The sequence below is a fragment of the Mesocricetus auratus genome, unplaced genomic scaffold, assembly GCF_017639785.1.
Source record: "Mesocricetus auratus isolate SY011 unplaced genomic scaffold, BCM_Maur_2.0 Super-Scaffold_100011, whole genome shotgun sequence".
NCBI classification, from domain to species: Eukaryota; Metazoa; Chordata; class Mammalia; order Rodentia; family Cricetidae; genus Mesocricetus; species Mesocricetus auratus.
Window position 1 is genome coordinate 85,140,389 of NW_024429195.1, and position 26,455 is coordinate 85,166,843.

Consider the following 26,455-nt stretch of genomic DNA (forward strand, 5'->3'; position numbering starts at 1 on the left):
GTTTAGGGTTAGGGTTAGGATAATCATTAGTGTTAGGTTTAGGTTTAGGGTTAGGTTAGGATACCTGTTAGCGTTAGTTTTAGGGTTAGGGTTAGTGTTATGGTTAGGAAAATCTTTAGTGTAAGGGTTAGGGTTAGGGTTAGGGTTAAGGTTAGGTTAATCATTAGGGTTAGGGTTAGTGGTGTGTTAGGGTTAGGGTTAGGTTAGGGTTAGATTTAGGGTTAGGGTTAGGTTTAGAGTTAGGGGTTAGGGTTAGGGCTACGTTAGGATAATCGTTAGGGTTAGGTTTAGGATAATGGTTAGGGTTAGAGTTGGGGTTAGGGTTAGGGTTAGGTTTAGGTTTAGGTTTAGGGTTAGGGCTACGTTAGGATAATCGTTAGGGTTAGGTTTAGGAAAATGGTTAGGGTTAGAGTTGGGGTTAGGGTTAGGGGTAGGTTTAGGTTTAGGGTTAGGATTAGGGTAAGGGTTCGGGTTAGGTTAATCTTTAGAATTATGGTTAGCTTTGGGATTAGGGTTAGGGTTTGGGTTAGGGTTAGGGTTAGTGTTAGGTTTAGGTTAATTGTTAGGGTTGGGATTAGGGTTAGTTGTTAGTGTTAGGGTTAGAATAATAGTTACAGTTAAAGTTAGGGTTAGGGTTAGTGTTAAGGTTAGGGGTAGGGTTAATGTTAGGGTCAGATTTAGGGTTAGGGTAGGGTTCTGGGTAGGTTTAGAGTTAAGTTTAGGGTTTGGTTTAGGGGTAGAGTTAGAGTTAGGGTTAGTGTTAGGATAATCCTTACATTTAAGGTTAGGGTTAGGGTTAGTGTTAAGGTTAGGGATAGGGTTAGGGTTATGGTCAGATTTAGGGTTAGGTTTAGGGTTCTGGGTAGCATTAGGGTTAGGGTTAGGTTTAGGTTTAGGGTTAGGGTTAGTGTGAGGGTTAGGGTTAGGATAATCGTTAGGGTTAGTGTTAGGTTTAGGGTTTAGGTTAGGTTAATCGTTAGGGTTAGGGTTAAGGTTAGGGGTTTTTGTGAGGGTTAGTGTTAGGTTTAGGTAAGTGTTAGGGTTAGATTTAGGGTTAGTGTTTAGGGTTTGGGTTAGGGTTAGGGGTTAGGGTTAAGCTTAGAGTTAGGATTAGGGTTAGGTTTAGTGTGATTGTTAGGATTAAGGTTAGGTTTAGGGTTAGAGATAGAGGGAGTTAAGTTTATGATTAGGGTTAGGTTTAGGATTAGGATTAGGTTTAGTGTGAGAGTTAGAGTTAGGGCTATGTTAAGATAATCATTAGGGTTAGGGTTAAGTTTAGGGTTAGGTTTAGGGTTAGGATTTGGGTTAGGGTTAAGGTTAGGGATAGCTTTAGGGTTAGGGTCAGATTTAAGGTTAGGTTTAGGTTCAGGTTTAGGTTTAGGGTTAGGTTTAGGTTTAGGGTTAGGATAATCTTTAGGTTAGGTTTAGGGTTAGGGTTGAGGATACGTTAATCCTTAGGGTTAGGGTTAGGGGTTTTGGTTAGGGTTAGGTTAGGGTTAGGTTTAGGGTTAGAGCTTAGGGTTAGGTTTAGAGTTAGGGGTTAGGGTAAGGGCTCCGTTAGGATAATCATTAGGGTTACGTTTAGGATAATGGTTAGGGTTAGAGTTAGTGTTATTGTTAGGGTTAGGTTTAGGTTTAGGGTTTGGATTAGGGTAAGGGTTCGGGTTAGGTTAATCTTTAGAATTAGGGGTAGCTTTGGGATTAGTGTTAGGTTTGGTTTAGGGTTAGGGTTAGTGTTAGGTTTAGGTTAATTGTTAAGGTTGGCGTTAGGGTTAGTTGTTAGGGTTAGGTTTAGAGTTAGGGTTAGGTTTAGGGGTAGGGTTAGGGTTAGGATTAGGGTTAGGGTTAGGGTTAGGGTTAAGGTTATGGATAGGTTTAGGGTTAGGGTCAGATTTAGGTTTAGGGTTAGTTTTAGGGTTAGCGTTAGGTTTAGGGTTAGGGGTAGTGGTAGGATTATGGTTAGGGTTAGGGGTAGGGTTAGGGTTAGTGTTAGCTTTGGTTAGAGGTAGGGGTAGGGTTAGGGTTAAGTATAGGGGTATAGTAAGGGTTAGGGTTAGAGTTAGGGTTAGAATAATCGTTACAGTTAAGGTTAGGGATAGGGTTAGGGTCAGATTTAGGGTTAGGCTTAGGGTTCTGGGTAGGTTTAGTGTTAGGTTTAGGTTAGGGTTAAGGTTAGGGATAGGGTTAGGGTTAGGGTCAGAGTTAGAGTTAGGGTTAGGGATCGGTTTAGGGTTAGGTTTAGGGCTAGGTTTAGGGTTAGGGTTAGGGTTAGTGTTAGGGTTAGGGTTAGGATAATCGTTAGGGTTAGTGTTAGGTTTAGGGTTATGTTAGGTTAATCGTTAGGGTTATGGTTATGGTTAGGGTTATGGTTAGGGTTAGGTAAGTGTTAGGGTTAGATGTAGGGTTAGTGGTTAGGGCTACATTAGGATAATTGTTAGGGTTAGTGTTAGGTTTAGGGTTTAGGTTAGGTTAATCGTTAGGATTATGGTTAGTGTTAGGGTTATGTTAGGGTTAGGTTAATCGTTAGGATTATGGTTAGTGTTAGGGTTTAGGGTTAGGGTTAGTGTTACGGTTAGGTTAATCCTTAGGGTTGGGGTTAGGGTTAGGGGTTAGGGTAGGGTTAGTGCTAGTGTTAGGGTTAGGGTTAGGTTTAGGGGTTTTGGTTAGGGTTAGGTTTGGGTTAGGGTTAGGTTTAGGTTAGGGTTAGGGATTAGGGTTATGGCTACGTTAGGATAATCCTTAGGGTTTGGGTTAGACTTAGGTTTAGGGTTAGGGTTAGGGTTAGGATAATCATTACGGTTAGGGTTAGGGATAGGTTTTGGGGTAAAGTTAAGTTTAGGGTTAGGGTTAGGATTAGGTTAGTGTTAGGTTTAGAGTTAGGGTTATAGATAGGGATAGCGTTAGGGTTAGGATTAAGTTTAGGTTTAGGGTCAGGATTAGGTTTAGTGTGAGAGTTAAGGTTAGGGTTAGGGATATGTTAGGAAAATCGTTAGGTTTAGGGTTAGGTTTAGGGTTAGGGTTAGGGTTAGGGTTAGGATTAGGATAATCGTTACAGTTAAGGTTAGGTTTAGGGTTAGTGTTAAGATTAGGGATAGGGTTAGGGTCAGATTTAGGTTCAGGGTTAGGGTTCGAGGAAGGGTTAGGGTTAGGTTTAGGGTTAGGGTTAAGGTTAGGGTTAGAGTTAGGATAATCGTTACAGTAAAGTTAGGGTTAGGGTTAGTGTTTAGCTTAGGGATAGGGTTAGGGTTAGGGTCAGATTTAGGTTTAGGTTTAGGGATCGTGATAGGGTTAGGGTTAGATTTAGGTTTAGGGTTAGGGTTAGAGTTACGGTTAGGTTAATCATTAGGCTTCGGGTTCCAGTTAGCGGTTAGGGTTAGGGTTAGGTAAAGGGTTAGGATTAGGGTTAGTGTTAGGGTTAAGGGTAGGTGTAGTTGTGGGTTTAGGTTTAGCTTTAGGGTTAGGATTAGGGTTAGGGTTAGGTTAGGGTTAGGCTTAGGCTTAGGTTTAGGGTGAGTGTTAGGGTTAGGTTTAGGTTTAGTGGTTAGGATTAGGGTTAGGGTTAGTGTTAGGGTTAACATAATCGTTAGGGTTAGGGTTTTGGGTTAGGTTTAGTGTTAGTGTTAGGGTTAGGTTTAGGTTAATCTTTAGGGTTAGGGTTTGGTTAATCATTAGGGTTAGGCTTAGGTTAATCGTTAGGTTTAGGGTTAGGGGCTAGGGTTAGGGTTAGCGTTAGGATTAGGGTTAGGGTTAAGTTTTAGGATAATCGTTACTGTTAGGGTTATGTTTAGTGTTAGTGTTAGGGTTAGGGTTAGTTTAGGTTTAGGGTTAGGGTTAGCGTTAGGGTTAGTATAATCGTTAGGGTTAAGCTTAGGGTTAGGGGTTATTGTTAGGGTTAGTGTTAGGGTTAGGGTTAGGGTTAGGCTTAGGGTTAGGGGTTAGGAGTTAGGGTTAGGGTTAGGGTTTGTGTTTTGGTTAGGGTTATAGATAGGGTTAGGGTTAGGGTTAAGATAATCGTTAGGGTTAGGGTAGGGTTAGAGTTAGGGGTTAGGATTAGGGTTAGGGTTAGGTTTAGAGTTAGGGTAGGTTATAGTTAGGGTTGGCGTTAGGGTTAGGGTTATGGTTAGGGATAGGGTTAGGGGTAGGGTTAAGTTTAGGGTTAGGTTATTCGCTAGGGTTAGGTTTAGTGTTAGGTTAATTGTTAGGGTTGGAGTTATGGTCAGGGGTTAGTGTTACAGTTGGTTAGGGTTAGGGTTAAGGTTAAGTTTAGTTTTAGAATTAGGGTTGGGGCTAGGGTTAGGTTAGGTTTAGAGTTAGGGTTGCAGTTAGGGTTAAGGATAGGATTAGGGTTAGGTTTAGTGTGAGTGTTAGGGTTAGGGTTATGGTTAGGGTTAGGTTTACGGTTAGTGTTAGGTTAGGGTTAGGGGTTAGGGTTAGGGTTAGGGTTGGGGTTGTGTTAGGGTTAGGGTTAGCTGTTTGGGTTAGGTTGAGGGTTAGGGTTAGAGTTATGGTTATTGTTAGTGATAGGGTTAGGATTAGGTTAATCCTTAGGGTTAGGGTTAGGGTTAGTGTTAGGGTTTGCATTAGTGTGGACCAGGTATTGAAGATCAGACAGTGTAGAGCAGACAGGGTACAGCAGAGAGTGTAGAGCAGGCAGTGTAGGGCAGACAGTGTAGAGCAGACACTGAAGAGCAGACAGTGTAGAGCACGCAGTGTAAAGCTAACAGTGTAGAGCAGACAGTGTTGACCAGGCAGTTTCATGCACACAGTGTAGAGCGGACTGTATTGAGCAAACAGTGTACATAAGACATTGTAGCCCAAATAATTTAGAGTGGGCAGTGCAGAGCAGAGAGTGTAGAGCAGGCAGTGGAGGAGACAATCTAGAGCAGACAGTTTAGAACAGGCAGTGTAGAGCAGACAGTACACAGCGGGCAGTGAAGAGCATAATGTGTAGAGCACACAGTGTAGATCACACAGTGTAGAGCAGAGAATGTAGAGCATGCAATGTAGAGCAGGCAGTGTAGAATAGATATTGTTGAGCAGATATTGTAGAGCACACAGTGTTGAGAAGACATTGTAGAGCACACAGTGTAGAGCAGAAAGTAAAGAGCACACAGTGTAGTGTAGGAAGTGTAGAGCAGACAGGGTAAGCAGACAGTGTAGAGCAGGGAGGTTAGAGCTAAGATTGTACAGCAGAGAGGGTAGAGCAGACAGTGTAGAGCAGACAATGTAGAATAGACAGAATAGAGCAGGCCGTGTAGAGCAGAGAGTGTAGAGGAGGCAGTGGAGACACTCTAGAGGAGACAGTTTAGAACAGGCAGTGTTAGCAGACAGTATTGAGCAGACATTGTAGAGCAGGCAATGTAGATCAGAGAGTGTTGAGTGTGCAGTGTAGAGCACACAGTACAGAGGAGACAGTGTGGAGGAGACAATGTAGAGCAGACATTGTAGATTAGACATTGAAGAGCGGGCAGTGTAGAGCACACAGTGTAGAGCTCACAGTGTAGAGGAGATGCTGTAGAGCAGAGAGTGTAGAGCAGGAAATGTAGAGCAGACAGTGTAGAGATGTAGAGCAGACAGTGTAGAGAGGGCAGTGTAGAGCACACAATGTAGAGCAGAGAGTGTAGAGCATGCAGTTTAGAGCAGACATTTTCGAGCGGGCATTGTAGAGCAGACAGTGTAGAGTACACTGTGTAGAACAGGCAGTATAGAGCAGACAGTGTAGAGCAGGTAGTGTAGATCAGACAGTGTAGAGCAGACAGTTTAAAGCAGGCAGTGTAGAGCGGTCTGTGCAGAACAGATAGTGTTCAGAAGACATTGTAGAGCAGACAATGTAGAGTGGGCAGTGTAGAGCAGAAAGTGTAGAGCAGGCAGTGCAGAGGGGTCAATGTTGAGCAGATATTCTAGAGCAGTCAATTTAGAGCAGGCAGTGTAGAGCAGATAATGTAGAACAGGCAGTGTAGTGTGGGCATGTTGAGCAGACAGTGTAGTGCGGCCTGGTAAAGAGTGCTTTGTAGAGCAGACAGTGTAGAGAACACAGTGTACAGCATAAATATAGAGGGGCAGTGTAGAGCAAACACTGTAGTGCATACAGTGTAGAGCAGACAGTGTAGAGTACACAGAGTAGAGATGGAAGTGTAGAGCAGAAAAGTAGAGCAGACACTGTAGAGCAGAGAGTTTTGGGCAGACAGTGTGGAACAGACAATGTAGAGACAACATTGTGGAACAGGCAATGTAGAGTAGAGAGTGTAGAGCAAACAGTGTAGAGGGTAGTTTTCATGATGTTATGCACGTAGTTTCCTACACTGTGTTGTATCGTTAGCTTTCATGAAGTTAAGCACGTAGTTTCTCAGTTTGAAGAGCAGACACTGTAGAGCAGGGAGTGTAGACTAAACAGTGTAGAGGATAGCTTACATGATGTTATGCACGTAGTTTCCTACACTGTGTTGTATCGTTAGCTTTCATGAAGTAAAGCGCGTAGTTTCTCACACAGTGTTGTATCGTTAATTTTCATGAAATTAAGCACTAAGTTTCTCACACAGTGTTGTGTCGTTAGTTTTAAAGAAGTTACAGAGGTAGTTTCCCACATAGTATTGTATCGTTAGTTTTCATGAAGTTAACCACATAGTTTCTCACACAGTGTTGTATAGTTAGTTTTCAAGAATTTAGGCACATAGTTTCTCACACTGTGTTGTATGGTTAGTTTTGAAGTAGTTACGCACGTAGATTCTCACACAGTGATGTATCATTTGTTTTGAAGATGTTATGTATGTAGTTTCCCATACAGTTTTGTATCATTAGTTTTCATGAATTTAGGAACGTAGTATCGTTAGTTTTAAAGAAATTACGTATGTAGTTTCTCACACAGGCTTCGATCATTAGGTTTTCTGAAGGTAAGCACGTAGTTTCTCACACAGTGTTGTATCTTTAGTTTTGAAGCAGTTATGCAAATAGTTTCCTACACAGTGTTGTATAGTTACTTTTCTTGAAGAAAAGCACGTAGTTTCACACACAGTGTTGTATAGTTTTCTTGATGATAAGCAAGTAGTTTCTCTCACAGTACCGTATCGTTAGTTTTTAAGAAGTTACGCAAGTTATTTTTCATGATGTTAACAGGTAGTTTCTCACATAGAGTTGTACCCTTAGTTTTAAAGAAGTTACATATGTAGATTCTCAATCAATGTTGTATCGTTGGTTTTCACGAAGTTATGCATGTAGTTTCTCACACAGTGTTGTATTGTATGTTTTCACGTAGTTATGCTTATACAGACTCACATAGTGTTGTGTCGTTAGTTTTTAAGAAGTTACACACGTAGTTTCTTACATAGGGTTGTATCATTAATTTTCAAGGTGTTAAGCACAGGCTTTCTCACACAGTGTTGTATCATTAGTTTCCATGAAGTTAAGCAAGTTGTTTGTCACACAGTGATGTATCGTTAGTTTTGAAGAAGTTTCGCAAGTGGTTCCGCACACAGTGTTGTATTGTTAGTTTTCATGAAGTTACGTATGTAGTTTCTCACACAGTGTTGTATCCTTAGATTTATAGAAATTAAGCACGTAGTATCTCATACAGTGTTTTATCGTTAGTTTTATAGAAGTTACGCACGCATATCTCACACAGTGTTGTATCGTTAGTTTTAATGAAGTTCAGCATGTAATTTCTCACACAGTCTTGCATGGTTAGTTTTCATAAATTTAGGCACGTAGTTTCTCACACTGTTGTATCGTTAGTTTTGAAGTAGTTACGGACGGACATACTCACACAGTGTTGTATCATTTGTTCTGAAGATGTTACGTATGTAGTTTCCCATACAGTTTTGTATCGTTAGTTTCATTAATTTAAGCACGTACTTTCTCACACAGCATTGTATCTTTAGTTTTCATGAAATTAAGCACATAGATTCTCACACAGTGTTGTATAGTTAGTTTTCAAGAATTTAGTCACATAGTTTCTCACACTGTGTTGTATCATTAGTTTTGAAGTAGTTACATACGTAGATTGTCACACAGAGGATCATTAGGTTTTCCGAAGGTAAGTACGTAGTTTCTCACACAGTGTTGTATCTTTAGTTTTGAAGTAGTTATGCAAGTAGTTTCCTACACAGTGTTGTATAGTTACTTTGGTTAAAGAAAAGCACGTATTTTCACACACAGTGTTGTATAGTTTTCTTGATGATAAGCAAGTAATTTCTCTCACTGTATTGTATCGTTAGTTTTTAAGAAGTTACGCACGTAGATATCACTCAGTGTTGTATCCTTATTTTTCATGAAGTTATCAGGTAGTTTCTCACACTGAGTTGTATCTTTAGTTTTAAAGAAGTTACATATGTAGATTCTCAATCAATGTTGTATCGTTAGTTTTCACGGTTATGCATGTAGTTTCTCACACAGTGTTGTGTCGTATGTTTTCACGTAGTTACGCTTATACAGACTCACATAGTGTTATGTCGTTAGTTTTCAAGAAATTACACACATAGTTTCTTACAAAGGGTTGTATCGTTAATTTTCAAGGTGTTCAGCACACACTTTCTCACACAGTGTTGTATCATTTGTTTTCATGAAGTTAAGCAAGTTGTTTGTCACACAGTGATGTATCATTAGTTTTGAAGAAGTTTCACAAGTGGTTCCTCACACAGTGTTGTATTGTTAGTTTTCATGAAGTTACGTATGTAGTTTCTCACATATGGTTGTAGCCTTAGATTTATAGAAGATAAGGACGTAGTTTCTCATACAGTGTTCTATCGTTAGTTTTAAAGACGTTATGTATGTAGTTTCTCACAGGATGTTGTATCGTTAGTTTTTAAAAAGGTACACAAGTAGAACTCACAGAGTTGTATCGTCAGTTTTCATGAAGTTCACCATGTAGTTTCTCACACAGTGTTGTATCGTTATTTTTCATGAATTTAGGCACGTAGTTTCACATACAGTGTTGTATAGTTTTCTTGATGATAAGCCAGTAGTTTCTCTCACAGTACTGTAACGTTAGTTTTAAGAAGTTACGCACGTTATTTTTCATGAAGTTAACAGGTAGTTTCTCACACAGAGTTGTATCCCTAGTTTTAAAGAAGTTACATATGTAGATTCTCAATCAATGTTGTATCGTTGGTTTTCATGAAGTTATGCATGTAATTTCTCACACAGTGTTGTATCGTATGTTTTCACGTAGTTATGCTTATACAGTCTCATTAATTTAGGCACGTACTTTCTCACACTGTGTTGCATCGTTAGTTTTCAAGAAGTTATACACAAAAGTAGTTTCTTATACAGGGTTGTATCGTTAATTTTCAAGGTGTTAAGCACAGGCTTTCTCACACAGTGTTGTATCATTACTTTTCATGAAGTTAAGCAAGTTGTTTGTCACACAGTGATGTATCATTAGTTTTGAAGAAGTTTCGCAAGTGGTTCCGCACACAGTGTTGTATCATTAGTTTTAATGAAGTTCAGCATGTAATTTCTCACACAGTCTTGCATGGTTAGTTTTCATAAATTTAGGCACGTAGTTTCTCACACTGTTGTATTGTTAGTTTTGAAGTAGTTACGGACAGACATACTCACACAGTGTTGTATCATTTGTTTTGAAGATGTTACGTATGTAGTTTCCCATACAGTTTTGTATCGTTAGTTTTCATTAATTTAGGCACGTACTTTCTCACACTGTGTTGTATCGTTAGTTTTAAAGAAATTACGTATGTAGTTTCTCACACAGGCTTGGATCATTAGGCTTTCCGAAGGTAAGCACGTAGTTTCTCACACAGCGTTGTATCTTTAGTTTTCATGAAATTAAGCACATAGATTCTCACACAGTGTTGTATAGTTAGTTTTCAAGAGTTTAATCACATAGTTTCTCACACTGTGCTGTATCGTTAGTTTTGAAGTAGTTACATACGTAGATTCTCACACAGAAGATCATTAGGTTTTCCGAAGGTAAGTACGTAGTTTCTCACACAGTGTTGTATCTTTAGTTTTGAAGTAGTTATGCAAGTAGTTTCCTACACAGTGTTGTATAGTTACTTTGGTTAAAGAAAAGCACATAGTTTCACACACAGTGTTGTATAGTTTTCTTGATGATAAGCAAGTAATTTCTCTCACTGTATTGTATTGTTAGTTTTTAAGAAGTTACGCACATAGATATCACTCAGTGTTGTATCGTTATTTTTCATGAAGTAAACAGGTAGTTTCTCACACTGAGTTGTATCTTTAGTTTTAAAGAAGCTACATATGTAGATTCTCAATCAATGTTGTATCGTTAGTTTTCACGGTTATGCATGTAGTTTCTCACACAGTGTTGTATCGTATGTTTTCACGTAGTTACGCTTATACAGACTCACATAGTGTTGTGTGGTTAGTTTTCAAGAAATTACACAGGTAGTTTCTTACAAAGGGTTGTATCGTTAATTTTCAAGGTGTTCAGCACACACTTTCTCACACAGTGTTGTATCATTTGTTTTCATGAAGTTAAGCAAGTTGTTTGTCACACAGTGATGTATCATTAGTTTTGAAGAAGTTTCGCAAGTGGTTCCTCACACAGTGTTGTATCATTAGTTTTCAAGAAGTTCAGCATGTAATTTCTCACACAGTCTTGCATGGTTAGTTTTCATAAATTTAGGCATGTAGTTTCTCACACTGTGTTGTATCGTTAGTTTTGAAATATTTACAGACGTACATACTCACACAGTTTTGTATCATTTGTTTGAAGATGTTATGTATGTAGTTTCCCATAAAGTTTTGTATCGTTAGTTTTCATTAATCTAGGCACGTAGTTTCTCACACTGTGTTGTATCGATAGTTTTAAAGAAATTATATATGTAGTTTCTCACACAGGCTTGGATCATTACGTTTTCAGAAGGAAAGCACGTAGTTTCTCACACAGTGTTGTGTCGTATGTTTTCACGTAGTTATGCTTATACAGTCTCACAGAGTGTTGTATCGTTAGTTTTCAAGAAGTTACACACGTAGTTTCTTATAGAGGGTTATATCGTTAATATTCAAGGTGTTAAGCACAGGCTTTCTCACACAGTGTTGTATCATTACTTTTCATGAAGTTAAGCAAGTTGTTTGTCACACAGTGATGTATCATTAGTTTTGAAGAAGTTTCACAAGTGGTTCCACACACATTGTTGTTTTGTTAGTTTTCATGAAGTTACGTATGTAGTTTCTCACATAGGGTTGTATCCTTAGATTTATAGAAGTTAAGCACGTAGTTTCACATACAGTATTCTATCGTTAGTTTTAAAGATGTAACGTATGTAGTTTCTCACACGATGTTGCATTGTTAGTTTTTAAGAAGTTTCGCAAGTAGAACTCACAGAGTGTTGTATCATTAGCTTTCATGAAGTTCACCCCATAATTTCAAACACTGTGTTTTATCGTTAGTTTTCATGAATTTTACCACGCAGTTTCTCACACAGTGTTGTATCGTTATTTTTCATGAATTTATGCATGTAGTTTCTCACACTGTGTTGTATCGTTAGTTTAAAAGAAGTTAGGTATGTAGTTTGTCACACAGTGTTGTATCGTTAGTTTTTAAGACGTTAAGTATGCAGTTTCTCACACAATGTTGTGTCATTAGTTTTTAAGAAGTTAAGCAAGTAGGACTCACACAGTGTTGTATCGTTAGTTTTCATGAATTTCAACACGTAGGTTCTCATACCGTGTTGCATGGTTAGTTTTCATAAATTTAGTCATGTAGTTTCTCACACTGTGTTGTATCATTAGTTTTAAAGAAGTTACGAATGTAGTTTCTCACACAGTGTTGTTTCGTTAGTTTTGAAGAAGTTACGTATGTAGATTCCCATACAGTTCTGTATCCTTAGGTTTCATGAATTTAGGCACGTAGTTTCTCACACTGTGTTTTATCTTTTGTTTTCATGAAATTTATCACGTGGTTTCTCATACAGAGATGTATTGTTAGTTTTAAAGACGTTATGTATGTTGTTTCTCACTCTGTGTTGTATCATTATTTTTCACATAGTTATGCTTAGTCATTATCACATAGTGTTGTATCCATAATTTTAAATCAGTTGCGCAAGTAGTTTCTCACACCGTGTTATAGAGTTAGTTTTGCTGAAGATAAACACGTAGATTCTCACACAGTATTGTATCATTAGTTTTCATGAAGTTAAGCATTTAGTTTCTTATACAGTATTGTGTCATCAGATTTAAAGAAATTACATGTGTAGTTTCTCACACAATGTTGTATCGTTAGTTTTGGAGTAGTTACGCACGTAGATCTCACACAGTATTGTATCATTAGTTTTGAAGTGTTTTCGCAAGTAGTTTCCTACACAGTGTTGTACAGTTAGTTTTCTTGATGATAAGCACATAGTTTCTCTCACAATATTGTATCGTTATTTTCATGTAGTTAAGCACGTATTTTCTTACACAGTGTTGTGTCGTCAGTTTTAAAGAAGTGACTCAGGTAGATCTCACACTGTGTTGTATCGTTAGTTTTCAAGAAGTTCAGCATGTAATTCCTCACACACTCTTGCATGGTTAGTTTTCATAAATTTAGGCACGTAGTTTCTCACACTGTGTTGTATCGTTAGTTTTAAAGAAGTTACGTATGTAGTTTCTCACACAGTGTTGTGTCGTTTGTTTTCTTGCAATTAATCACGTAGTTTCTCATACAGAGATGTACCGTTAGTTTTAAAGTAGTTACGTATGTTGTTTCGCACTCAGTGTTGTATCATTAGTTTTCACATAGTTATGCTTAGTCATTCTCACATAGTGTTGTATCGATAATTTCAAATCAGTTACGCAAGTAGTTTCTCACACCGTGTTGTAGAGTTCGTTTTGTTGAATATAAACACGTAGATTCTCACACAGTAATTTATTGTTAGTATTCATGAAGCATGTAGTTTCTTACACCGTGTTGTGTCGTCAGGCTTAAAGAAATTACATGTGTAGTTTCTTACACAATGTTGTCTTGTTAGTTTGGGAGTAGTTACGCACGTAGATCTCACACAGTATTGTATCATTAGTTTTGAAGTGTTTTCGCAAGTAGTTTCCTACACAGTGTTGTATAGTTAGATTTCTTGATGATAAGCACGTAGTTTCTCTCGCAATATGGTATCGTTAGTTTTCGTGAAGTTAAGCATGTATTTTCTCGCACAGTGCTGTGTCGTCAGTTTTAAAAAAGTTAAGCAGGTAGATCTCACACAGTGTTGTATCGTTAGTTTTCATGAAGTTCAGCATGTAATTTCTCACACAGTCTTGCATGGTTAGGTTTCATAAATTTAGGCACGTAATTTCTCACACTGTGTTGTATCGTTAGTTTTGAAGTAGTTACGGACAAACATACTCACACAGTGTAGTATCATTTGTTTTGAAGACGTTACGTTTGTAGTTCCCCATACAGTTTTGTATCATTAGTTTTCATTAATTTAGGCACGTAGTTTCTCACACTGTGTTGTATCGTTAGTTTTAAAGAAATTACGTATGTAGTTTCTCACACAGGCTTGGATTATTAGGTTTCCCGAAGGTAAGCACGTAGTTCCTCACACAGTGTTGTATCGTTATTTTTCATGAATTTAGGCACGTAGTTTTTCACACTGTGTTGTGTCATTAGTTTTTAAGACGTTAAATATGTAGTTTCTCACACGATGTTGTATCATTAGTTTTTAAGAGGTTAAGCAAGTAGAACTCACACAGTGTTGTATCATTAGTTTTCATGAACTTCAGCACGTAGGTTCTCACACAGTGTTGCATGCTTAGTTTTCAATATTAGGCATGTAGTTTCACACACTGTGTTGTATCTAGTTTTGAAGAAGTTACGTACGTAGATTGTCACACAAAAGATCATTAGGTTTTCAGAAGGTAAGTACGTAGTTTCTCACACAGTGTTGTATCTTTAGTTTTGAAGTAGTTATGCAAGTAGTTTCCTACACAGTGTTGTATAGTTACTTTTGTTAAAGAAAAGCACGTAGTGTCACACGCAGTGTTGTATGGTTTTCTCGAAGATAAGCAAGTAATTTCTCTCACGGTATTGTATCGTTAGTCTTCATGAAGTTCAGGATGTAATTTCTCACACAGTCTTGCATGGTTAGTTTTCATAAATTTAGGCGCGTAGTCTCTCACACTGTGTTGTTTCGTTAGTTTTGAAGTAGTTACAGACGTACATACCCGCACAGTGTTGTATCATTTGTTTTGAAGATGTTACATATGTAGTTTCCCATACAGTTTTGTATCATTAGTTTTCATTAATTGAGGCACATAGTTTCTCACACTGTGTTGTATCGTTACTTTTAAAGAAATTACGTATGTAGTTTCTCACACAGGCTTAGATCATTAGGTTTTCCGAAGGTAAGCACATAGTTTCTCACACAGTGTTGTATTGTCAGTTTTCATCAAGTTCGCCATGTAGTTTCTCACACAGTGTTGTATCGTTATGTTTCATGAAATTAATCACGTAGTTTCTCATACAGTGATGTATCATTAGTTTTAAAGAAGTTATGTATGTTGTTTGTCACTTAGTGTTGTATCATTAAACAAATTACATGTATAGTTTCTTACACAATGTTGTCTTGTTAGTTTTGGAGTAGTTACGCACGTAAATCTCACACAGTATTGTATCATTAGTTTTGAGGTGTTTTTGCAAGTTGTTTCCTACACAGTGTTGTATAGTTAGTTTTCTTGATGATAAGCACATAGTTTCTCTCATAATATTGTATCGTTAGTTTTCATGAAGTTAAGTATGTATTTTCTCGCACAGTGCTGTGTCGTCAGCTTTAAAGAAGTTACGCAGGTAGATCTCACATAGTGATGTATCGTTAGTTTTCACGAAGTTAAGCACATAATTTTACACACAGTGTTGTATCATAAGTTTTCATGAAGTTAAGCACAAGATTCACACACAGTGTTGTGTCGTTAGTTTTCATGAAGTTCAGCAAGTAGTTTCACACAGAGTGTTGTACCGTTAGTTTTCATGAAGTTAAGCACGTAGTTGTTCAAACAATGTTTTATCGTTAGTTTGGAAGAAGTTAAGCACTTAGTTTCACAAACTGTGTCGTATCTTAAGTTTCTATGAACTTAAGCAGGTAGATTGTCAAACAGGTTTGTATCGTTAGGTTTCATGAAGTTAAGCACGTAGTTTCTCACACAGTGTTGTATCGGTTGTTTTTAAGTAGTTACTCAAAAAGATTCTCACAGTGTTGGATCATTAGTTTTCAAGAATTTAAGCAAGTAGTTTCCCAAACAGTGTTGTATCTCAAGTTTCCATGAACTAAAGCAGTTAGATTCTCAAACAGGTTTGTATGGTTAGGATTCATGAAGTTGAGCCCGTAGTTTCTCACACAGTGTTGTATAGTTTGTTTTTAAGTAGTTACTCAAAAAGATTCTCACACAGTATTGTATCGTTAGTTATCATAGAGTTAAGCACCTAGTTTCATATACCTTTGTTTTATCATTAGATTTCATGAAGTTAAGCAGGTAGATTCTCAAACAGGTTTTGTATCCTTAGGTTTCATGAAGATAAGCAAGTAGGTTTTCGCACAGTGTTGTACCATTTGTTTTTAAATAGTTACTCACCAAATTTCTCACACAGTGTTGTAATGTTAGTTTTAATGAAGATGAGCACGTAGTTTCTCATACAGTGTAATATCGTAAGTTTTCATGAAGTTAAGCACATAGTTTCACCCACAGTGTTGTGTCATTAGTTTCATGAAGTACAGCACCTAGTTTCACACACAGTGTTGTATCATTAGTTTTGAAGAAGTTAAGCGCATCGTTTCACACACAGTGTTGTATCGTAGGTTTTCATGAAGGTAAGGACACAGTTTCACACTCAGTGTGGTAACATTAGTTTTCATGAAGTTCAGGAGGTAGTTTCACCCACAGTGTTGTATCGTTAGTTTTCATGTATTTAAGCATGTAGGTTCTCACACAATGTTGTATTGCTAGTTTTGAAGAAGTTAAGCAATTAGTTTCACATACTGTGTCGTATCTTAAATCCAGGAATTTAAGCAGGTAGATTCTCAATCAGGTTTGTATCGTTAGGTTTTGAAGTTAAGCACGTAGTTTCTCACACAGTGTTGTATCGTTTGTTTTTAAGTAGTTACTCAAAAAGATTCTCACACAGTGTTGTATCGTTTGTTTTTAAGTAGTTACTCAACAAGATTCTCACAGTGTTGGATCGTTAGTTTTCATAAAGTTAAGCATAGAGTTTCTCATACAGTGTTATATCATAAGTTTTGGTGAAGTTAAGCACATATTTTCATACACAGTATTTTATCATTGGTTTCATGAAGTTAAGCACACAGTTTCACACACAGTGTTGTATCGTTAGTTTTGAAGAAGTTTAGCACTCAGTTTCACATACTGTGTATGTATAGTTAATTTTCATGGAGGTATGCTTGTAGATTCTCATATAGGTAAGTATCATTAGTTTTCATGAAGTTAAGCAGGTAGTTTCACACACAGTGTTGTATCGCTCGTTTTCATGAAGTTAAGCAAGTAGTTTCACACACAGTGTTGTATCATTAGTTTTGAAGAAGTTAAGCGCGTAGTTTTGCACACAGTGTTGTATCGTAGGTTTTCATGAAGGTAAGGACACAGTTTCACACTCAGTGTGATAATGTTAGTTTTCATGAAGTTCAGCACGTAGTTTCACACACAGTGTTGTATCGTTAGTTTTCATGTATTTAAGAATGTAGGTTCTCACACAATGTTGTATTGTTAGTTTTGAAGAAGTTAAGCACTTAGTTTCACATACTGTGTCCTATCTTAATTTTCTAGGAACTTAAGCAGGTAGATGCTCAAACAGGTTTGTACCGTTAGGTTTTATGAATTAAGCACGTAGTTTCACACACAGTGTTGTATCGTTAGTTTTCCTGAAGTTAAACAATCAGTTACTCACCCAATGTTGTCTCGTTAGTTTTGAAGAAGTTAAGCACACAGTTTCACATACGGTGTATGTATGGTTAATTTTCATGAAGGTAGGCTTATAGATTCTCAATTAGGTTAGTATCATTAGGTTTCATGTAGTTAAGAACATAGTTTCTAACACAGTGTTGTATCGTTTGTTTTAAGTAGTTACTCAACAAGATTTTCACACAGTGTTGTATCGTTCGTTTTCATGAAGTTAAGCAGGTAGTTTCACACACAGTGTTGTATCGTTCGTTTTCATGAAGTTAAGCAGGTAGTTTCACACACAGTGTTGTATCGTTAGTTTTGAAGAAGTTAAGCAGGTAGTTTCACACACATTGTTGTATTGTAAGTTTTCATTAAGTTAAGCATGTAGATTCTCAAACACCTTTGTATCCTTAGTTTTCATGAAATTAAGCATGTAGTTTCTAATACAGTGTTATATTGTGTTTTTATGAAGTTAAGCAATAGTTTCACAGTCAGTGTTGTATCGTCAGTTTTCATGAAGTGCAGCAAGTAGTTTCACACACAGTGTTGTATCATTAGTTTTGAAGAAGTTATGCACGTCGTTTCACACACAGTGTTGTATCGTTAGTTTTCATGAAGTTCAGCAAGTAGTTTCACCCAGTGTTGTATCGATAGTTTTCATGTATTTAACCATGTAGGTTCTCACACAATGTTGTATCGTTAGTTTTGAAGAAGTTAAGCACTTAGTTTCACATACTATGTCATATCATAAGCTTCCAGGAACTTAAGCAGGTAGATGCTCAAACAGCTTTGTAATGTTAGGTTTCATGAAGTTAAGCACGTAGATTCTCAAACAGTGTTGTATCGTTTGTTTATAAGTAGTTACTCAAAAAGATTCTCACACAGTGTTGTATCGTTAGTTTTCATGAAGTTAAGGTAGTAGTTTCACACACAGTGTTGTATCTTAAGTTTCCATGAATTTAAGCAAACAGGTTTGTATGGTTAGGATTCATGAAGTTGAGCACGTAGTTTCTCACACAGTGTTGTATCGTTTGTTTTTAAGTAGTTACTCAACAAGATTCTCACACAGTGTTGGATCGTTAGTTTTCATGAAGTTAAGCACGAAGTTTCTCACACACTGTTATATCGTAAGTTTTGGTGAAGTTACTAAGCACATATTTTCATACACAGTGTTGTATCGTTAGTTTCATGAAGTACAGCACATCATTTCACACACAGTGTTGTATCGTTAGTTTTGAAGAAGTTCAGCATGTAGTTTCGCACACAGTGTTGTATCGTTAGTTTTTAAGAAGTTCATCACGTAGTTTAATACACAGTGTTGTAACGTTAGTTTTCTTGAAGTTAAACAATCAGTTTCTCACACAATGTTGTATTGTTAGTTTTTAAGTAGTTACTCAAAAAGATTCTCACCCAGTGTTGTATCGTTAGTTATCATGAAGTTAAGAACCTTGTTTCATATACCTTTGTTTTATCATTAGATTTCATGATGTTAAGCAGGTAGATTCTCAAACTGGTTTTGTATCCTTAGGTTTCATGAAGATAAGCAAGTAGGTTTTCGCACAGTGTTGTATTGTTTGTTTTTAAGTAGTTACTCAACAACATTCTCACACAGTTTTGTAATGTTAGTTTTAATGAAGATAAGCACGTAGTTTCTTATACAGTGTTATATCGAAAGTTTTCATGAAGTTAAGCACATAGTTTCACACACAGTGTTGTATCGTTAGTTTTGAAGAAGTTCAGCGCGTGGTTTCACACACAGTGTTGTATCGTAGGTTTTCATGAAGGTAAGGACACAGTTTCACACTGGGTGTGGTAACGTTACTTTTCATGAAGTTCAGCACGTAGTTTCATACACAGTGCTTATCGTTAGTTTTCATGTATTTAAGCATGTAGGTTCCCACACAATGTTGTATCATTAGTTTTGAGGAAGTTAAGCACTTAATTTCACATACTGTGTCTTACCTTAAGTTTCCATGAACTTAAGCAGGTAGATGCTCAAACAGGTTTGTATCGTTAGGTTTCATGAAGTTAAGCACATAGTTTCTCACTCAGTGTTGTATCGTTTGTTTTTAAGTTACTCAAAAAGATTCTCACACAGTGTTGTATTGTTAGTTTTCATGAAGTTAAGCAAGTAGTTTCACACACAGTGTTGTATCTTAAGTTTCCATGAACGTAAGCAGGTAGATTCTCAAACAGGTTTGTATCGTCAGTTTCATGAAGTACTGCACGTAGTTTCACACACAGTGTTGTATCATTAGTTTTGAAGACGTTAAGCGGGTAGTTCCACAAACAGTGTTGTATCGTTAGTTTTGAAGAAGTTCAGCACGTAGTTTCACACACTGTGTTGTATCGTTAGTTTTCTTGAAGTTAAACAAACAATAAGTTTCTCACACAATAGTAGATTGTTAGTTTTGAAGAAGTTAAGCTCTCAGTTTCACATACTGTGTATGCATAGTTTATTTTCATGAAGGTAGGCTTGTAGATTCTCAATTAGGTTAGCATCATTAGGTTTCATGAAGTTAAGAACGTAGTTTGTCACACAGTGTTGTATCGTTTGTTTTAAGTAGTTACTCAACCAGATTCTCACACAGTGTTGTATCGTTAGTTTTCATGAAGTTAAGCAGGTAGTTTCACACACAGTGTTGTATTGTAAGTTTTCATGAAGTTAAGCATGTAGATTCTCAAACAGCATTGTATCCTCAGTTTTAATGAAGTTAAGCACGTAGTTTCTAATACAGTGTTATATCGTGTTTTCATGAAGTTAAGCACATAGTTTCACAGTCAGTGTTGTATCGTCAGTTTTCATGAAGTGCAGCAAGTAGTTTCACACACAGTGTTGTATCGTTGGTTTTCATGAAGTTCAGCAAGTAGTTTCACCCAGTGTTGTATCGATAGTTTTCATGTATTTAAGCATGTAGTTTCTCACACAATGTTGTATTGTTAGTTTTGAAGAAGTTAAGCACTTAGTTTCACATACTGGGTCGTATCTTAAGTTTCCAGGAACTTAAGCAGGTAGATTCTCAAACAGGTTTGTATCATTAGTTTTCATGAAGTTAAGCAGGTAGTTTCACACACAGTGTTGTATCGTTTGTTTTTAAGTGGTTACTCAAAAAGATTCTCACACAGTGTTGTATCGTTTGTTTTTAAGTAGTTACTCAACAAGATTCTCACACAGTGTTGGATGGTTAGTTTTCATGAAGTTAAGCACGAAGTTTCTCATACAGTGTTATATCGTAAGTTTTGGTGAAGTTAAGCACATATTTTCATACACAGTGTTGTATTTTTAGTTTTATGAAGTTAAGCACATAGTTTCACACACAGTGTTGTATTGTTAGTTTTGAAGAAGTTCCGCACGTAGTTTCACAGAAAGTGTTGTATCGTTAGTTTTCTTGAAGTTAAACACTCAGTTTCTCACACAATGTTGTATTGTTACTTTTGAAGAAGTTAAGCACTCAGTTTCACATACTGTGTATGTATCGTTAATTTTCATGAAGGTAGGCTGATAGATTCTCAATTAGGTTAGTATCGTTAGGTTTCATGAAGTTAAGAACATAGTTTCTAACACAGTGTTGTAACGTATGTTTTAAGTAGTTACTCAACAAGATTTTCACACAGTGTTGCATCGTTAGTTTTCATGAAGTTAAGCAGGTAGTTTCACACACAGTGTTGTATCGTTCGTTTTCATGAAGTTAAGCAAGTAGTTTCACAAATAGTGTTGTATCGTTAGTTTTGAAGAAGTTAAGCAGGTAGTTTCACACACAGTGATGTATTGTAAGTTTTCATGAAGTTAAGCATGTAGATTCTCAAATAGCTTTGTATCCTTAGTTTCATGCAGTTAAGCACTTGTTTCTAATACAGTGTTATATCGTAAGTTTTTATGAATTTAAGCACATAGTTTCACACAGTGTTGTATCATTAGTTTTGAAGAAGTTAAGCAGGTAGTTTCACACACAGTATTGTATTGTACGTTTTCATGAAGTTAAGCATGTAGATTCTCAAACAGCTTTGTATCTTTAGTTTTCATGAAGTTAAGCACGTAGTTTCTAATACAGTGTTATATCGTGTTTTCATGAAGTTAAGCACATAGTTTCACAGTCAGTGTTGTATCGTCAGTTTTCATGAAGTGCAGCAAGTAGTTTCACACACAGTGTTGTATCATTAGTTTTGCGAAGTCATGCACGTAGTTTCACACACAGTGTTGTATCGTTAGTTTTCATGAAGTTCAGCAAGTAGTTTCACTCACAGCGTTGTATCGTTAGTTTTCATGTATTTAAGCATGTAGGTTCTCACACAATGTTGTACTGTTAGTTTTGAAGAAGTTAAGCACTTAGTTTCACATACTTTGTCATATCTTAAGTTTCCAAAACTTAAGCAGGTAGATTCTCAAACAGGTTTGTATCGTTAGGTTTCATGAAGTTAAGCACGTAGTTTCTCAGTCAGTGTTGTATCGTTTGTTTTTAGGTAGTTACTCTAAAAGATTCTCACACAGTGTTGTAACGTTAGTTTTCATGAAGTTAAGCAAGTAGTTTCACACACAGTGTTGTATCTTAAGTTTCCATGAACATAAGCAGGTAGATTCTCAAACAGGTTTGTATCGTTAGGTTTCATGATGTTAAGCACATAGTTTCTCACACAGTGTTGTACTGTTAGTTTTGAAGAAGGTAAGCAGGTAGTTTCACACACAGTGTTGTATCGTTATTTTTCTTGAAGTTATACAATCAGTTTCTCACACAATGTTGTCTCGTTAGTTTTGAAGAAGTTAAGCACTCAGTTTCATATACTGTGTATGTATTGCTATTTTTCATGAAGTTAGGCTTGTAGAATCTCAAATAGGTTAGTATCGTCAGGTTTCACGAAGTTAAGAACGTAGTTTCTAACACAGTGTTGTATCGTTTGTTTTTAAGTAGTTACTCAACAAGATTCTCACAAGTGTTGTATCGTTAGTTTTCACGAAGTTAGCCAGTAGTTTCACACACAGTGTTGTATCATTAGTTTTGAAGAAGTTATGCACGTAGTTTCACACACAGTGTTGTATCCTTAGTTTTCATGAAGTTAAGCAGGTAGTTTCACCCACAGTGTTGTATAGTTAGTTTTCTTGTATTTAAGCATGTAGGTTCTCACACAATATTGTATTGTTAGTTTTGAAGAAGTTAAGCACTAGGTTTGAGAAGTTATGCACGTAGTTTCACACACAGTGTTGTATCGTTAGTTTTCATGAAGTTCAGCAAGTACTTTCACCCACAGTGTTGTATGTAGGTTCTCACACAATGTTGTATTGTTAGTTTTGAAGAAGTTAAGCACTTAGCTTCACATACTGTGTCATATCTTAAGTTTCCATGAACTTAAGCAGGTAGATTCTCAAACAGGTTTGTATCCTTAGGTTTCATGAAGTTAAGCACGTAGTTTCTCATACAGTGTTGTATTGTTTGTTTTTAAGTAGTTACTCAAAAAGATTCTCACACAGTGTTGTATCGTTTGTTTTTAAGTAGTCACTCAACATGATTCTCACACAGTGTTGGATGGTTAGTTTTCATGAAGTTAAGCACGAAGCTTCTCATACAGTGTTATATCGTAAGTTTTGGTGAAGGTAAGCACATATTTTCATACACAGTGTTGTATTTTTAGTTTTATGAAGTTAAGCACATAGTTTCACACACAGTGTTGTATTGTTAGTTTTGAAGAAGTTCCGCACGTAGTTTCACAGACAGTGTTGTATCGTTAGTTTTCTTGAAGTTAAACAATCAGTTTCTCACACAATGTTGTATTGTTACTTTTGAAGAAGTTAAGCACTCAGTTTCACATACTGTGTATGTATAGTTATTTTTCATGAAGATAGGCTGGTAGAATCTCAAATAGGTTAGTATCATCAGGTTTCACGAAGTTAAGAATGTAGTTTCTAACACAGTGTTGTGTCGTTTGTTTTTAAGTAGTTACTCAACAAGATTCTCACACAGTGTTGTATCGTTAGTTTTCATGAAGTTAAGCCAGTAGTTTCACACACAGCGTTGTATCATTAGTTTTGAGAAGTTATGCATATAGTTTCACAGTCAGTGTTGTATCGTTAGTTTTCATGAAGTTCAGCAAGTAGTTTCACCCACAGTGTTGTATCGTTAGTTTTCATGTATTTAAGCATGTAGGTTCTCACACAATGTTGTATGGTTAGTTTGAAGAAGTTAAGCACTTAGTTTCACACACTGTGTCGTATCTTAAGTTTCCATGAATGTAAGGGTGTAGATTCTCAAACAAGTTTGTATCGTTAGGTTTCATGAATTTATGCACGTAGTTTCTCACACAGTGTTGTATCGTTTGTTTTTAAGTAGTTACTCAAAAATATTCTCACACAGTGTTGGATCGTTAGTTTTCATGAAGTTAAGCATGAAGTTTCTCATACAGTGTTATATCCTAAGTTTTGGTGAAGTTAAGCACATATTTTCATACATAGTGTTGTATCGTTAGTTTCATGAAGGTAAGCACATAGTTTCACACACAGTGTTGTGTCGTTAGTTTTGAAGAAGTTCAGCATGTAGTTTCACACACAGTGTTGTATCTATAATTTTTAAGAATTTCAGCACGTAGTTTAATACACAGTGTTGTATCGTTAGTTTTCTTGAAGTTAAACAATCAGGTTCTCACACAATGTTGTTTCGTTAGTTTTGAAGATGTTAAGCACTCAGTTTCACATACTTTGTATGTATAGTTAGTTTTCCAGAAGGTAGGCTTGTAGATTCTCAAATAGGTTAGTATCATTAGGTTTCATGAAGTTAAGAACGTAGTTTCTAACACAGTGTTTTACCGTTTGTTTTTAAGTAGTTACTCAACCAGATTCTCACACAATGTTGTATCGTTAGTTTTGAAGAAGTTAAGCAGGTATTTTCTCACACAGTGTTGTATCGTTCGTTTTCATGAAGTTAAGCAAGTAGTTTCACACACAGTGTTGAATCGTTAGTTATGAAGAAGTTAAGCAGGTAGTTTCACACACAATGATGTATTGTAAGTTTTCATGAAATTAAGCATGTAGATTCTCAAACAGCTTTGTATCCTTAGTTTCATGAAGTTAAGCACTTGTTTCTAATACAGTGTTATATCGTAAGTTTTCATGAATTTAAGCACATAGTTTCACACAGTGTTGTATCGTTAGTTTTGAAGAAGTTAAGCAGGTAGTTTCACACAAAGTGTTGTAATGTAAGTTTTCATGAAGTTAAGCATGTAGATTCTCAAACAGCTTTGTATCCTTAGTTTTCATGAAATTAAGCACGTAGTTTCTAATACAGTGTTATATCTTGTTTTCATGAAGTTAAGCACATAGTTTCAGAGTTAGTGTTGTATAATCAGTTTTCATGAATTGCAGCAAGCAGTTTCACACACAGTGTTATATCGTCAGTTGTCATGAAGTTAAGCACATACTTTCACACATAGTGTTGTACCGGTAGTTTTCATGAAGTTAAGCACGTAGTTTCTCAAACAATGTTTTATCGGTAGTGTTGAAAAAGTTAAGCACTTTGTTTCACATACTGTGTTGTATCTTAAGATTCCATGAACTAAAGCAGGTAGATTCTCAAACAGGTTTTTATTGTTAGGTTTCATGAACTTAAGCACGTAGTTTTTCACACAATGTTGTACCATTTTTTATAGCAGTTACTCAACAACATTCTCACACAGTGTTGCATCGTTAGTTTTCACGAAGTTAAGCAAATAGTTTCACACACAGTGTTGTATCGTTAGTTTCAATGAAGTTAAGCACGTATTTTCTCACACAATGTTGTATCATTACTTTTGAAGAAGTTAAGCACATAGTTTCACATTCTGTGTTGTGTTGTTAGTTCTCATGAAGTTAAGTGCGTAGTTTCTCATATAGTGTTATACAGTTAGATTTCATGAAGATAATCACATGGTTTCACACACAGTGTTGTATCGTTAGTTTTGAAGAAGTTAAGCACATAGTTCCTAATACAGTGTTATATGGTAAGTTCTCATGTAGTTAAGCACATAGTTTCACAAACAGTGTTGTTTCATTAGTTTAGAAGAAGTTAAGCATGTAGTTTCACACATCGTGTTGTATCGTTAGATTTCAAGAGGATAAGCACGTAGTTTCAAACACTGTGTTGTATTGTTAGTTTCCATGAAGATAAGCACGTAGTCTCTAACACAGTATTATATGGTAAGTTCTCATGAAGTTAAGCACATAGTTCACACAAAGTGTTGTATCGTTAGTTTTGAAGAAGTTATGCATGTAGTTTCACACACAGTGTTGTATCGTTAGTTTTGAAGAAGTTAAGCACGTAGTTTCTAATACAGTGTAATATGGTAAGTTCTCATGTAGTTAAGCACATAGTTTCACACACAGTGTTGTATCATTAGTTTTGAAGAAGTTAAGCATGTAGTTTCACACACTGTGTTGCATCGTTAGTTTTGAATAAGTTAAGCACCTAGTTTCAAACACAGTGTTGTATTTTTAGTTTTGAAATTGTTAAGCACTTAGTTTCACATACTGTGTTATATCGTTAGTTTCCGTGAAGTTAAGCATGTATTTTCTCACACAATGTTGTATCATTACTTTTGAAGAAGTTAAGCATTTAGTTTCACATTCTGTGTTCTGTTGTTAGTTTTCATGAAGGTAAGTGCGTAGTTTCTCATATAGTGTTATATACAGTTAGATTTCATGAAGATAAGCACATCGATTCACGCACAGTGTTTTCTCGGTAGTATCCATGAAGTTAAGTATGTAGTTCCTCATATAGTGTTATATAGTTAGATTCATGAAGTTATGCACATAGTTTCACACACAGTGTTGTAACATTAGTTTCCATGACGATAAGCACGTAGTTTCTAATAGAGTGTTATACCATAAGTTCTCATGAAGTTAAGAACATGGTTTCACACACTGTGTTATATTGTTAGTTTTCATGAACTTCAGGTAGTAATTTCAAACACAGTGTTGCATAGTTAGTTTTGAGGAAGATAAGCACGTAGTTTCAAACACAGTGTTGTATTGTTAGTTTCCATGAAGATAAGCACGTAGTTCCTAATACAGTGTTATATGGTAAGTTCTCATGTAGTTAAGCACATAGTTTCACAAACAGTGGTGTTTCATTAGTTTAGAAGAAGTTAAGCATATAGTTTCACACACAGTGTTGTATCGTTACTTTTGAAGAAGTTAAGCATGTAGTTTCAAACACAGTGTTGTATTGTTAGTTTTGAAATTGTTAAGCACTTAGTTTCAAATACTGTGTTGTGTTGTTAGTTTTCATGAAGTTAAGTACGTAGTTTCTCATATAGTGTTATATAGTTAGATTTCATGAATATGAGCACATAGTTTCACACACAGTGTTGTATCGTTAGTTTCCATGAAGATAAGCACGTAGTTTCTAATAGAGTGTTATACCATAAGTTCTCATGAAGTTACGAACATGGTTTCACACACTGTGTTATATTGTTAGTTTTCATGAACTTCAGGTAGTAATCTCACACACAGTGCTGTATCGTTAGTTTTGAAGAAGATAAGCATGTAGTATCTAACACAGTATTATATGGTAAGTTCTCATGAAGTTAAGCAAATGGTTTCACACAAATTGTTGTATCGTTAGTTTTGAAGAAGTTATGCATGTAGTTT